The 15,119-nt window shown below is 48.8% G+C and overlaps 1 pseudogene; it reads right to left on the bottom strand.

Moving 5' to 3' along the window:
• Positions 1 to 10,201: 10,201 nt before the first annotated feature.
• LOC110285953 (large ribosomal subunit protein eL8 pseudogene) lies at positions 10,202 to 13,002 on the bottom strand (annotated as a pseudogene).
• Positions 13,003 to 15,119: the final 2,117 nt, after the last annotated feature.

The following is a 15,119-nucleotide window of genomic DNA, read 5'->3' as shown; positions in this document are numbered from 1 at the left end:
AAATTTTTATTTAATTAAAAGTTAAAGACAAATAAATTTGTTTGTTTATTTTTACAGTTCTGTTTTTCCAGTTTTCGGATTTTCTACACGCCCCCCCCCCCCCACACACACACACAATGAGTACCTATTCGGTTTGCTATTTAAAATTAGCATAAGAAAGCTTAGTTGTCCACAGCTTGTCTATAATTCCGAAGGCAAAGGAGGCAAACGATGCATCAAGTAGAAGGCCAGCCTGCTGCTACTTATACAGCTAGACTGTCTCTTAATACACAGTATAGCCTTGAGGCAGGGCTCAGGCGCTGAGGATTACTGCTGCCAGCACAGGGTGCAGACCCAATCCAGAGCAGGAATCCTGGAGTGCAGCTGCCCTATAGAGAGCTCAAGGCTGCGCCTGGGGGTGGGGAACCCACTGCAGTCCCTAACCCACCCCAGAGTCCTGCACAGGGCTAGGGACGCCTTCTCATTCTCCACGTGGGGGTGGAGGGACGCAGTCTGTCTGACATTAACCCTGAAAGAATGGCCCGAGTCCACCCACTCACCCCTTCAACCCCTAGTCCACACGCCCTCCCACGCACACCCCCTAGCTCCTGGCCGGGCCACCTTGACTCTCCCTCCCCCCAGCACAGGGCATCTGGATTCCCTGGTTTACAAGGGAAATACACCTAAGAGTCAAGGCAAACGGGCATCTCTAACTTAACCTGGGTGGAGTGTGGCCTCCGCAGCTCCCGGCCACACTCACCCGGAAGCCACAGGGCACAGTCGCTCCAGCTTCCACCTCCTTAGTGCTAGGACTGGTCTTATCTCCCTGGGGAACAATTAGCTTATCTGGAGGCCAGCTCCCTCATTTTCCATCACACAAGTTCTGTAGGGTTGGAAGGGCCCCAGGTCTCATTGGAGTTTCAGATAGGGAGTGGTGCAGGGAAATGCTGCCAATCCCAAGGAAGGCAGCTCAGAAGCCGGAAGACAGGGTTATCAGTCGGTCTTAGGGTCTGAGAGATGACGCAGGTAACCATAAGGTTGGACCTTGGAATCTCTTTACTTCCCAAATGGGAAAGACTTCAGCAATCTAGTCACAGTTTAAAGTCATAGTGAGAGGACCTCCCACCAACACACCCTACCTAGGCTCATTAGAAGCCACAGTCACCCCTCCACTGATAAATGGAGAAAATAAATGTGGTATGCCCATACAGATGGAATATTACTCAGTCCTACTCAGTGGTGGTTACGCCTTTATTCTCAGCACTCAGGAGGCAGAGTTAGGAGGATCTCTGTCAATTCTAAGCCAGCCTGTTTTACAGAGCTAGTTCCAGGGCAGCCAGTGCTATACAGTGAAACCTTGTCTCAAAAAGGAAGGGGGGGAGGGAAGAGGAGGGAGAAGAAGAAGAACTAAAGACACTTACCACAACACACCAGGTGACCCCTGAGAAGGACATGCGCAGTGAAAGAGGCTAGACACAAATGATCATGTTGTATTTATATGATATGTCTAAAATAGGTTAATCCTTATTTTTTTGTTGTTAAAGATTTATTTATTATTATATGTAAGTACACTGTAACTGTCTTCAGACACTCCAGAAGAGGGAGTCAGATCTCGCTACGGATGGTTGTGAGCCACCATGTGGTTGCTGGGATTTGAACTCCAGACCTTCGGAAGAACAGTCAGGTGCTCTTACCCACTGAGCCATCTCACCAGCCCAATTCTTATTTTTTAATTTGACAGAAAAACAAGTTAGTGCCTGCCAAGGATTTGGGGCTGGAAGACTAATGGCTTTTTATCACCCTGTGGGTACAGCCAAAGCTACCAGATTGTGTGTCTCCAAGTAACTCAATATGATACACAAGTCATATCTTTTTAAAAAAAATATTTAATGTATGTGAATACACTGTTGCTGTCTTCAGACACACCAGAAGAGGGCATCTGATCCCATTACAGATGGTTGTGAGCCACCATGTGGTTGCTGGGAATTGAACTCAGGACCTCTGGAAGAGCAGTCAGTGCTCTTAACCACTGAGCCATCTCTCCAGCCCCACAAGTCATATCTTTGTAGACTTAAAAATTGAGACCTTACATTTTAAAAAAAATACCAATATACAGCAAAGATGAGTTCATTGTCTGAACACAAAAAAGCCAAGCAGAGCTGCATGCAACCGGTGCATGCTGGGGCTCACTGTCACCCCATTTGCCCCCTAGGAGGCTGATACAGCAGCCTCTTGTTGGTTCCTGCTGGCACAGCATAGCAGGCAGACTAGAGCCTGTTTGTTCTCCAGGCATGTCTTCTCTAGAGAGCCAGGATTAATCTGGTTGGCCCCTATCTCCCCTTCAGGTCTCTGGTGCATAGCTGTACACAAAGACAGGAAGAAAAGACAGGAAGCCTAGTGAGGTCCTAGTGCAGACATGGCGGAGCTCAGAGATGTGGGGACTCAGGCTGGGAAGAGATCCCGACTCGAGGGCAGGGGCAGCTCTACAAGTATGCCACCTAAAGTCAGTCACATAAGTATGCCACCTAAAGTCAGTCACATGAGACCCCGCTGTTGCTCTTAAAATTATTCTCTTCTTCTTCTTCTTCTTCTTCTTCTTCTTCTTCTTCTTCTTCTTCTTCTTCTTCTTCTTCTTCTTCTTCTTCTTTTCTTCTTCTTCTCTCCTCCTCCTCCTCTTCCTCCTCTCTCTCCTCCTCTTCTTTCTCCTCCTCCTCCTCTTTCTCCTCCTCTTTCTCCTCCTCTTTCTCCTCCTCTTTCTCTTCCTCCTCCTCCTTCTCCTTCTCTTCCTTCTTCCCTCCCCTTTGGTATTTGGAGACTCATCTAGTCTTGATGTGATTGTCTGCCGTTCTTTTTGCTCCTCTCCCTGAATACTCAGGTTCTGCAGAGGGGTCTCCCTTACCCATTCATCCCATCTCCCTCCAGCCATTACTCTACCTTGACCATCTCCACAGGGGTTAAAACTACTACTTAGGACTTTGTCACATGTCAGTGTTTATCCCCTGTCTTCACCACTGAATCCCAAGCCCCTGTAGGGTGAGGACTTGGCTTTCTGCAGAAGCCAAAGCTTATTACGTTTTAAAAGCATGTTTGTAGGGGTGTCTACAAGTGTGCATGTACATCATATGTGCATTTGATGCCCAAAAAAGTCAGAAGAAGGTGTTAGATCCTCTAGAACTGAAATTACAAGAGGCTGGGAGCCACCAAATGGGTTCTGGGAACCAAATATGGGTCCTTTGCGAGAGCAGCCAGTGCTCTTAACCAATGAGCCAGTGGTGGTCTTGGGTTGTATGAGAAAGGTAACTGAGCACACAGGAGGAACAAGCCAGCAAGCAGCATCCCTCCGTGCTCAGCTTCAGTTCCTGCCCTGACTTCCCTCAAGGAAGAAGGGAAACTTGAAAGCCAAACAAACCCTTTCCTCTCCAAGCTGCTTTTGGTCATGGGTTTACCACAGCAACAGAAAGCATGCTCGCTGGATTTTTCTTACATTTATTATTTATGGAGGTGGGGCTGGAGTGGAGGGTGGAGGACAACTTGCAGGAGTTGATTCTCTCCTTTTACCATTTGATCCAGGAAATCAAACTCAAGTCATCAGGCAAGCACCTATACCACCCAGCCATCTCACCAGCTGTCTTGTTTAGGGTTTTATTGCTTCAAAGAGACATCATGACCACGACAACTCTTATAAAGGACAACATTTCATTGGGGCTGGCTTTCAGGTTCAGAGGTTTAGTTCATTATTATCATGGTGGTGTCCAGGCAGGCATGATGCTGGAGAAGGAGCTGAGAGTTCTGCATGTTAATCCAAAGGCAGCCAGAAGCAGACTTTCTACACTGGGCAGAGCTTGGGCACCAGCAGACCTCAAAGTGTACCCCCACAGTGACACACTTCCTCTAACAAGGCCACACCTCTTCTGATAAGGCCACACTTCCCAATAGTGCAACTCCCATGGGCCAAGCATATTCAAACCACCACGCCAGCCCTATTCCTAGTTTCTTCAAGGTTTTAGACATTTTTTTTCCCCTAGCTGGGCATGGTGGAGTACACCTTTAATCCCAGCAATCTGGAGGACAGAGACAGGTGGACCTCTGAATTCAAGGCCAGCCTGGTCTACAGGGAGAATTGCAGAATAACCAGGGCTACACAGAGAAACTTTGTCTTGAGAAAAATAATTTCTTCTTTTGTAGGTGTGTATGTCTTCCATTCATATGTATGTGACATGGTATCATATGGAGCTCAGAGGACACCCTCAGGAACTGATCCTCACCCCCTATCTTGTTCAAGGCAGTCTCTTTGTTGTTACCACTGTGTACATCAAGCTAGCTGGCCTGTTAGCTCCTGCAAATCGTCTTGTCTGTGCTTCTCTTCTCTCTCTAGGAACACTGGGATTAGACACGTGATATCATGCCTGGCTTTCTATGGGTTCTTAGGGTTTAAACTCAGGTCCTCGTGCTCGTATGGCAAAAGTTTTACCCACTGAGCAACATCTCTGGCCCTTTAAGAAAGTTCTTGTAAAGAAGGGGTGTTGAATTTTAAACAATATATTTATGAATTTTTAAGAACATTTTAACGTTGTAGATATTGAATTTTATCAAAGGCCCTTTCTGAGTCAGTTGAGATGACATGATTTTTTTTTTATATTTTTATTACATATTTTCCTCAATTACAAGAGATGACATGATTGATTTGTGTTGTGTTCTCCCTATGGATTTGCATATGTTCAATCATTCTCGAATCCCTGAGCAAGACCAACTTGTGATTAGTGGTCATGAAGTGTGAAAAATCCTACTGTGTTCTTTTTGGGTTTGTTTTGGTTTTGGAGACTTGTTTTAGTTAGGATTTTATTGTGACGAGGAGACACCATGACCAAAGCAACTCTTATACAGAACAACATTTAATTGGGCTGGCTCATGGTTTCAGAGGTTGAGTCCATTATCATCTTGTTAGAAAGCATGGCTGCGTGCAGGCAGACATGGAGCTGAAGAAGGAGCTGAGAGTTCTACATCTTGATCCACAGGCAGTAGAGGAAGACTACGTGCTACCCTGGGCATAGCTTGAGCATATGAGACCTCAAAGCCCACAGTAACACTCCAACAATTGTACTTCCTCCAACAAGGTCATGCCCACTCCAATGAGGCCACACCTCCTAATAGTGCCACTTTCTATGGGCAAGCATTCAAACACATGAGTCTATAAAGGCCATTCCTATTTAAACCACAACAAAGACAAAGTCTCTCTATGTAGCCCTGGCTGGCCAAAAACTCTGTTTGAACCAGACTGGCGTCTAATTTATGAGAAATGGATTAAAGGAGCATATCCCAACACCCAATTTTTAATAATTCCTTTGAGAATGTTTTCGTCTGTGTTCCTCAGAAATCCCACCTGTCATGTCAACACCCAGCCATTGGGAGAGCAGAGGAGCAGGAGTTTAAGATCATCCTTGGTTGGTTACATAGCAAATTTGAGGCCAGCCTGGGCTTCAGAAGTCTCATTTTCTGCTGTTCTTTTGTTTTGCTTTGTTTTTGAGGCAGAGTTTCTCTATGTATCACTGTCTGGCCTGGAATTCCCTATGTAGACCAGGCTGACCTCAAACTTGAACTCTTAGAGATCCGCCTGCTTCTACCTCCCCAGTGCTGGGATTAAAAGCATGTGCCACCACACCTGGCTCATAAGATTCATTTTCAAAGAATTCCCTCCAAATTTTTTTCTTAAAAAAAAAATCAATGGTTGGGCTACCTAGTGAGATCCTATCTTAACAAAAACAAATATTAATTTAAGATGAGTCCTTTTTTTTAAGATCTAAAAAACTTTTTATATGTGTGTTTATGTCTATGTGATTATGTTCCTGGTGGGTGTACCTGGAGCTGAAGTTAGTGGGAGCCACCTGACATAGGTGCTGGGATCCGAACCCTGGTCCTCTGGGAGATCAGTAAGTGCTCCTCACCATCTCCCCAGCCCCTGGTTTCTAGATCTTTCTAGGGTTTATTCCCCTATGAGCCGATAAACAACAACAGTTAATTTTGACCTCTTACCCTCCACTTCCCTGGCGATGGGCAAAGAGACACCTTGTTGATAATGTGGTTCTTGTATCAGTCAAAGGCAGAGCAGACAGCAGTCCTTTGTCTATCCTAGCTTGATTCCTAGCTTCCTGGACAAAGCTATCTTATGGCTATGACTCATAAAAACTAAGTCAAATCAAATCAAATCCAGGCAGGGCAGCACAGGAGGAGGAAGCCAGAGACCTGTGGATTGCTATGCCACCCATAGAACTGCCCTCCAGCACATGGCACAAGCAAGCTGTAGATACCCACTTGCTGCTATGCCATGCAGCACAGGTATAAGATGTCACCCAGGAGCCCACCAGCTTCGAGGATAGCCTGCTGGAGGCACTACAATGTGTGAGTCTGTGGTGGTCAGATGGAAGGGAAAGAGAAATGGAACAGCTTGAGTGTTATGAAGAGAGATGGAACTGGAAACTGGAAGGTAGAGGGGAGTTGCCTATTGTGAGTGGCCAGCTCTGCCAGCTGGGTATATTGGTGAGGTCCCAGCCCAAGCTGCCACTGAGGGTCATGTCTGAGTTCATGGACACACAGTGGCAGGGGTCAGTGTTGATGTCCCTGGCTCACATTACCACTAGAGAACACGGGGAAGTTCCCGGTTGGAGCAGCTGCCTGGGACCACCTGGATGTCCATGGGCTGTGTAACTGGCCCCGCCCCTCAGGGCATGCAGAGCTCTGGAGAGATGGCCCCATCTCTTACCAGGCAGCAGCACGTAGGAGAGCAGGCCCTGAACTTCACCCAGGCAGCTGGCTCTGGAGGTGGTGGTGTTGGTGAGCTAGCCCTGAGGGCATGAGTGTGGGAGCACTGACCTCTCCACTTTATCTGCCCTGAGATAGCACAGATGCAGGGCTATGTCCTTTCTCCCCTCTCCACTTCCAGCAGTGGAGAAAGCTGCCCACAGAGTCACGAGCTCAGGAGAGCTGGCCCTGCCCCTCCCCTGGACAGCACAGCAAGCTGACCCTAGTGTCAGGGAGCAGGCCATTAAGACCCCAGAGCAAGAGTTTGGGAGCCTGGTCTCATCCGCCATGAGGTGGTATTTGGGCTAGGCTGATGCCCTCCCTCTCCTTGCCCCTCATTGCCTGTGGCATTCTGGAGGGCTGGCTCTGGGGTTGTGAGAGTGGGAGAGCTGGCCCTGCCCCTTACTGGCTGTAGAACTTGGAAGAGTGGGCCCTGCACCTTGACTGGCTCTGGAGGTGTGGGTAAGAGTGATCACTCAGGAGAGCAGGCCCTGAGTCACCTAGGCAGCAAGTGGAACTGGCTCTGGTTAGCAGCGGGGCGTGGGTGAGCTGGCCCTGACGCCATGAGAAAAGGAGAGCTGACCCTGCCTCTTGCACATGGTGGCATTGGGTCACCTAGCCTGAGCAGTGCTGGAGAGCTCACCCTGGTGGTGCGGATAAGAGAGAGCCAGTGCCCTGAGGAGCTCAGCTGCAAATGGCTGGGACACACGAAAGGGCCAGTCCTGGAGTTCCAAAGTTGCAGGATCTCCATGACACAGGGTTTCAACAGGATAACTGGGAAGGGAGTGGGATGGGGGTATCTTGATGAGGATTCGATATTGATGATCACAGAACCCAGAGATCTCCAACCAGACCAATGATTCATTGCAATGAGCATTTGCCATGTGTAGATGTGTTGACAGAGAGATGTGCTGTGGGACACACTGTGACACTCTATGAGATTTTTTTTCTATGTATGCTTTGTTATTGTTGTTATTGTTTGTGTTTTATTTTGGGGGGAAGGTTTCAAGGGTGAAGAATGGATATGAGGGGATGGGGAGATGAGCAGGACTGGGGTGCATGATGGGAAAATCACAATAGCTTTTTTTTTTAAAGAGATAATTTTGATATTCTGTATTTGGTATGACTTGTTCTGTGGCCTAGAAAGATTCTAGAGACACTTCCTTGGTCTAGACTCAAACTTGCAGCAAGCCTTTTGCCCCAGTCTCCCAAGTGTTGGCCTTACAGGCTCCAATTCACCATGTGGCAAGAATGACCTTAAACTTCGGATCCTCCTACCTCCAACTCCTGAGTGCTGGGCTGGCAGGCATGCACAACCTTGCCTTGCTTGTATGGGGCTACGGAGCAAACCGAGGACCTTGTGCTTGCTCAGCAAGCACTACCAACTCTGCTCCATCCCTGGTCCCTCAGGGTAGGGACAAACCCCAAGTGTACTAGGGCTTCCTTGCTCCCGTGGCCTCAGGCTGCACTAGGTCATGTGTAAGGAAATAGAAAATACTCAAATGCATTTTAAAACCTGAGAAGACTAGCATTTGCAAGTAGAACAGAATAAAGCAGACTTATAAATACCAGACCCACAGCTCCTTGAGCAGCAGCTAGGGCTACATTAATAAATAAATAAATAAATAAATAAATAAATAAATAAATAAATAAATAAATACATACATACATACATACATACATACATACATAAATACATAAATACATAAATGAATAAATAAATAAATAAATAAATATCCTATCTCGATAAATAAATAATCTTTTATAAAAAGAATGCCAGCAACTGCTCTCAACACACAGAAGCCAGCTCAGCCATGCCCACAGTGAGTCCCCTGGTGTCCTGTAACCTATGGAAAGAGCCCTTCTGTCAGGGGAGTCCCAGTTCCTACGTCCTAATTATGACCCTCTTCTCCCATCCTCAGGCCCTTGGTGGTCTGAGACCTTGCACCACCAGACTTCAGCTCAAAACCATTTGCCTCTCTCGGGAATGATGACACATGTCAGATGCAGTTGCCAGCAAGACAAAGGTGTGATTCAAGTTTCAAGTGAGCACATGTCAAAGCAAGTCAGAAAAGACTCTGGAAGCTGAGTCTAGCTCTGGAAGATATGAGCCGGAAAAGTTGAAGAGATAGATAGCCGGGTGATTAAAACACTTGGCCATGAAAGTCTGAGGATCCAAATTCTGGTCTCCAGAAAACCACATAAAGACTGACCAGTATAATTCCAGCCTTCGAAGGCAAGAGATAGGGGGTATCCAGAACATACCGGCCAGCAGGACTAGGCATATCAGTGAGCTCTGGATTTGACTGGGAGAGTCTTCCTCCGTGAATGGGGTGGAAGAGCCCCATTCTTTTTTTTTTTTTTTAAGTATTTTTATTTTGGTTTTTTTTGAGACAGGGTTTCTCTGTATAGCCCTGGCTGTCCTGGATCTCACTTTGTAGACCAGGCTGGCCTTGAACTCAGAAATCCACCTGCCTCTGCCTCCCGAGTGCTGGGATTAAAGGCGTGTGCCACCACGCCCGGCTGAGCCCCATTCTTGTAATGGAAGATGGCTCTTACATCAGCCTCAGACCTCCCCATGCCTGTGCACCCACATGAACAAGTATCCTCACACATGCAAAAACATGTGTGCATGTAAATTCATTTTAAATTATGAAAATGTTTAAATTTGTATTAAGAGCTGCAGCAAGGTAGCAGAGCAAATGAGAGAAGATTCTAGAACCTGGGAAGAAAGCATGCTGTAATAGACTAATTTCCAAAGCAGTTAATACCAAACAGAGCAGCAAAGCCCAACCTTGAAAAGACTCTTTGAGACAAGGTGTAGTTAATAAAGCTTGAGCTGGCCTTGAACCCATGACCCTCCAGCCTCAGCCTCCCAAGGACTGGGAATTACACATGCACTCTGCTGCAGCACTCTTGCTTTGCCTGTCCTCACTCTTCAGCCCATTAAAAATCTTACTTCTACCCTAATATGTCTTCATTCCCCCCTCTTAAAATTATTTTAAAATAAAAATATTTGTCTGAAGCTGCATTAATTTATTGTTATTTAAGCTGTGTGGCAGCGATCTGTGCTTGTTCTTTCTCCTTCTCCCTCCACCCCCCATTCCCAGGGTCTAAATGGGCTTGGTTGGTCTGAAACTCACAAAGATCTGCCTGCCTCTGCCTCTCTCTCTCTCTCTCTTTCTTTTTTTAAAATTTTATTTATTTAATGTATGAGTGCTCTGATGCATATATATCTGCCTGCCTGAAAAGGGCATCAGATCCCCCATATAGATGGCTGTGAGCCACCATGTGGTTGCTGGGAATTGAACTCAGGACCTCTAAGAGCAGCCAGTGCTTTTAGCCACTGAGCCATCTCACTAGCCCATTTGTTTGTTTGTTTTTAAATTTTGTAGTTATATTTATGTACAGAAAACTTAATGTACATTTAACCCAGTGTAGTGGCGAGTTCTTTAGCCTTTGCCTTTTCCAGCTTGGCAATGTGAGCCACAGACTTGGGACCCAGGACGTTGCCTCCCCAGTGGCAACGGATCTCATCATATCTGTCATTATAATTGGTCCTAATAGCTTCCACCAGCTTAGCCAGAACACCCTTGTCTTCCGAGTTATCCTGTGTGAAGACAACCGTGGTGCATGTCTTCCTGTGGACCAGGCATCCCAGTCTGGCCTTTCCCTGGATGATGCAGTAGGGCACCCCCATCTTTCGACACAGGGCAGGCAGGAAAACCACCAGCTCAGTGGGGTCTACATCATGGGCAATCACCACCAGATGAACCTTCTTGTTCTCCACCAAGGTGGTGACTGTATTGACTCCTGCTCGGAGGACAGGTGGTCTCTTAGTTGGGATGTCACCTTTGCCAGCAGCTTTCTTCTCAGCACGGGCCAGTAGCCTTTGCTTCTTCTCTTGCTTTGCCTCTGGCCTGTACCTGTGGGCAAGCTTAAGCAGCTGAGTAGCTGTTTGCCTGTCCAGCACCTGGGTGAACTGGTTAATGGCAGGAGGTGCTTTGAGCCGTTTATAGGGGATGGCTCTTTGCCGCTGCAGCTTGATGTAGCCGGGCCATTTGACAAAGTGTGTTAGATCTCTTTTGGGCTGGATATCCTGACCAATTCCAAAGTTCTTGGGCCTTTTCTCAAACAAAGGATTGACCACCTTTTTGGCCTCCTGTTTCTGGACGATGGCTGGGGCCGGGGCCACCTTCTTCCCAGTGGCCTTCTTTTCTTTGGGCGTCCTGCTTGGCTGGTGGAGAGAGAAAGTGCCTCTGCCTCTTGAGTTCAAGAATTAAAGAAACACTCCGGCGAACCCAGCCTTTTAACTGAATTTTACTTAATAATAACGATGGTGATGATAATATTTATTACTGTGTCTCAAGAATGTTGGTTTCTTTAAAAGTCAAGTTATGTTATGTGCCTATGTTTTTGTTAGTTTATTTAACCCCAGGTTTGGGATAAGAGGCTGCTTCACAGCAGGTGATTATGATTTGCCTCAGCACTAGCAGGGCAGTGATTTTTGTCAGCACAGATATTTTCATTTGGGAAACTCTGGAGAGGGTATACATGAGAGAGTCCCCAGAGGGCTGTGGCTGCTGCTGCTCCCCTGCTGCTCCCCCAGCTGCTCCCCTGCTGCCCCCCTGCTGCTCCCCCTGCTGCTCCCCTTGCTGCTCCCCCAGCTCCCCTGCTGCTCCCCCTGCTGCTCCCCCAGCTCCCCTGCTGCTCCCCTGCCTGCTCCCCCAGCTCCCCTGCTGCTCCCCCTGCTGCTCCCCCAGCTCCCCTGCTGCTCCCCTGCTGCTCCCCCAGCTCCCCTGCTGCTCCCCCTGCTGCTCCCCCAGCTCCCCTGCTGCTCCCCCAGCTGCTCCCCTGCTGCTCCCCTGCTGCTCCCCCTGCTGCTCCCCCTGCTGCTCCCCCAGCTCCCCTGCTGTTCCCCTGCCTGCTCCCCCAGCTCCCCTGCTGCTCCCCCTGCCTGCTCCCCCAGCTCCCCTGCTGCTCCCCCAGCTCCCCTGCTGCTCCCCCAGCTCCCCTGCTGCTCCCCCTGCCTGCTCCCCCAGCTCCCCTGCTGCTCCCCCAGCTCCCCTGCTGCTCCCCCAGCTCCCCTGCTGCTCCCCTGCTGCTCCCCTGCTGCTCCCCTGCTGCTCCCCCAGCTCCCCTGCTGCTCCCCTGCTGCTCCCCCTGCTGCTCCCCCTGCTGCTCCCCCAGCTCCCCTGCTGCTCCCCTGCCTGCTCCCCCAGCTCCCCTGCTGCTCCCCTGCTGCTCCCCCAGCTCCCCTGCTGCTCCCCTGCTGCTCCCCTGCTGCTCCCCCAGCTCCCCTGCTGCTCCCCTGCTGCTCCCCTGCCTGCTCCCCCAGCTCCCCTGCTGCTCCCCTGCTGCTCCCCCAGCTCCCCTGCTGCTCCCCTGCTGCTCCCCCAGCTCCCCTGCTGCTCCCCTGCTGCTCCCCTGTTGCTCCCCTGCTGCTCCCCCTGCTGCTCCCCTGCTGCTCCCCCTGCTGCTCCCCCTGCTGCTCCCCTGCTGCTCCCCTGCTGCCCCCCTGCTGCTCCCCCTGCTGCTCCCCCTGCTGCTCCCCTGCTGCTCCCCCAGCTCCCCTGATGCTCCCCCTGCTACACCCCTGCTGCTCCTCCTGTTCCCCTGCTGCTCCCTGTTGCTCCTCTGCTGCTCCCCTACTTCCCCTGCTGCTCCCCTGCTGCTCCCCTGCTGCTCCCCTGCTGCTCCCCCTGCTGCTCCTGGTTGCTTTTGTTGCAGTTTGTCTGGGGTCATGAGCAAAGAGATGAGAAGTTGGAGATATCCTGACAATGAGGACTGAACTCGCCCCAAGGAACTCAAGGCCTCCAGTCAGCAGGAAGTGGTCTAAAGAGGTGCACACCTCCTTTCCCCTCTCACCTTCCTTCTCTCCTCTCTGGTGTTGGAGGGTTGGAAGGGATTAGAGTACAATAACTGTTTGGAAGGGAGGCAGAGAGATAAGAACCCAATAAAATAGCTAAATAACTATGCCAACATTATTGTTGTTGTTGTTTCTTTTTAAAAGTAATATCTGTATCTCTGTTTTCCTTCATACATGTCTGTGCACCATTTGTGTGCCTAGTGTCCTCAGAGGCCAGAAGAGGGTATAGGGTCCCTCATAACTCAAGTTACAGAGGATTGAGAGCCACCAAGTGGAGGTGGAACAGAATCCAGGAGCTGGATCCTCAGCAAGAGCAGCCTTTGCCCATAACTACTGAGCCTCACCTTCAGCCCTTTCATTTTTCCACCCAAGAGGAAAGACCTAGGGCAGCCACACAGTAAACCTCAGCAGAAGACCGGAGTTCAGTTCCCAGAATCTATACAAAGCCGCTCACAACCACCTGTAACTCCAGCTCCTGAGACCTAGTGCCCTCTTCTGACCTCAGGGCACCTACACATCCGTGAACACAGATAAAAAGCTTTAAAATCTTTAAGAATAAATAGATAGATAAATAGATAGATAGATAGATAGATAGATAGATAGATAGATAGATAGATAGATAGATATTTTAAAAACAAAACTCCTAATGACAGAGCTTCTTGCCTCACTTGTTTCCTCTACCCCCAGAGGCTCTGTCACCTACCTAGGCATCAACTGGACACAGCCCAGACTTATCTGAGGACATCACATGAGGGGAATTGCCTAATTCAATTGGCCTGTGGCACATCTGTGGGAGTAGCTCAGTTGGTAGGGTACTCAACATTCCTGGCCATTGTCTCCAGCACCACACAGACCTGGCACGATGGGGCACATCTGCAGTCCCAGTACGGGCAGGTAGTGGCAGGAGATCAGGAGTTCAAGGTCACTCTTGGCTACGTCGTCAGTACCAGACCAGCATGCACTACTTCTCAAAGAATGGTAGGGTGGAGGGGCAGGAGTACTCATTGGCCACTCTTGCCGAGGACCCAAGTTCAAGTATTCCTAGCATCCAGATGGTAGTTCACAAGCATTTGTGCATGGTGCCTTATCTGTGTATGTCCATGAGTGTGTGAGCCATGTCTCTGGCCCTGACTTCATTTCCTAGGGTGAGGAAACTGAGGCTTACATGGGACCAGGAGGGGTTCACACTGACACTCCTAGCCCTGGTCTTGTGGCTTCGATTGTTTCTTCTCTGGGATAGTAAACACTGCCAACTTTCCTTTCACTGGGTGCTCGGGAAGGCAAGGCAGAGGAAAACAGTGAAGTGGTCCCCAGAGGGGGACAGGCAGGGTACATTTCACAGGACATTTGCACTCTCTGGTGGGAACACCGGGACACAGAAGAAGCCTCATGGACTCAGAGTTTCTTTTCCCACACTCATTGGCAGCCTTGGGTTTGTTATCCTTTCGACAATGCCACTGTCCTCATGAAACCTGGTGACGTTGGCTGAGCAAATACTACCTCCGCTATTGACTCAAAACGTGTACAGGGGCTCAAAGTTCAAGTTCAGGGGGGCCCGAGGCTTGAAGAAGGGGAAAACACTGCCTCCTGTGATTACAACATTCTTTAGTATGAAGTAGAATTCCCACAAAACTAGGTCTCAGAGCCAAGTCCCCAAATGTCTTAAGCACTTTGGATAAATATCTATTGAGTCCTGCCAACCGAAAAGGAGGCTAGAGAGAATGACCACGGAGCAGCCATTCTCTTGGCAAAACAGTGGGGGCTGTGAAGTCCCTGCCTGTCACGCACGTTAGGTGGATAGTTAGGGTTGGGATGTTGTCGGGCCTACTACACATAAGACCTTGCCTTCTAGCGCTAGTACTGAAACAAAACAAAACAAAACAAACAAGGGCTGTGGTAGCTCCGTGGCAGAGCACCTGACTAGCATGCATGCAACCCTACGATTAACCAGCTTATCTTATTCTTTCCATTGTCCTCAAACTTGATATGTGGCCAAGGACAACTTGAACTTCTTGCTGGGATCACAAGTGTGCATCATTATACCCTCTTTATGTGGTGTGGGGGATGGGATATAGGACTTCATGCCTGATAGACAAGCGCTGTAATACTGAGCCACATCCCCAGTTGTGGTTTGTTTTGTTTTGTTTTGTTTTGTTTTAGATTAAAAATAATGTGTATGGGAATGTATGGACACATAAATGCAGGTGCCCATGATGGCCAGAAGGGGGCGCAAGATCCCCAGGAGCTGGAGTTATAGGTGTTTGTGAACATTGAGACTTGGATGCCGGGAACCAAATTGTGGTCTTGGGCAAGAGTAGTATTCGTACTTAGTTACTGAGTAATTTCCTCCAACTCTGTTTTTGTTTTGTTTTGGTTTGGTTTGGTTTGGTTTTTGAGACAGGCTCACGCTGTAACCCAGGCTGGTCTCCAACTCATATATGATTCTCCTGCCTCAGTCTCCCAAGTAATGAAATCA

This window comes from Mus caroli, unplaced genomic scaffold (genome assembly GCF_978045245.1).
Source record: "Mus caroli unplaced genomic scaffold, Mus_caroli_1 scaffold_20, whole genome shotgun sequence".
NCBI classification, from domain to species: Eukaryota; Metazoa; Chordata; class Mammalia; order Rodentia; family Muridae; genus Mus; species Mus caroli.
The sequence above is the reverse complement of the archived record's forward strand: the minus strand, read 5'-3'. Positions and strand labels throughout refer to the sequence as shown.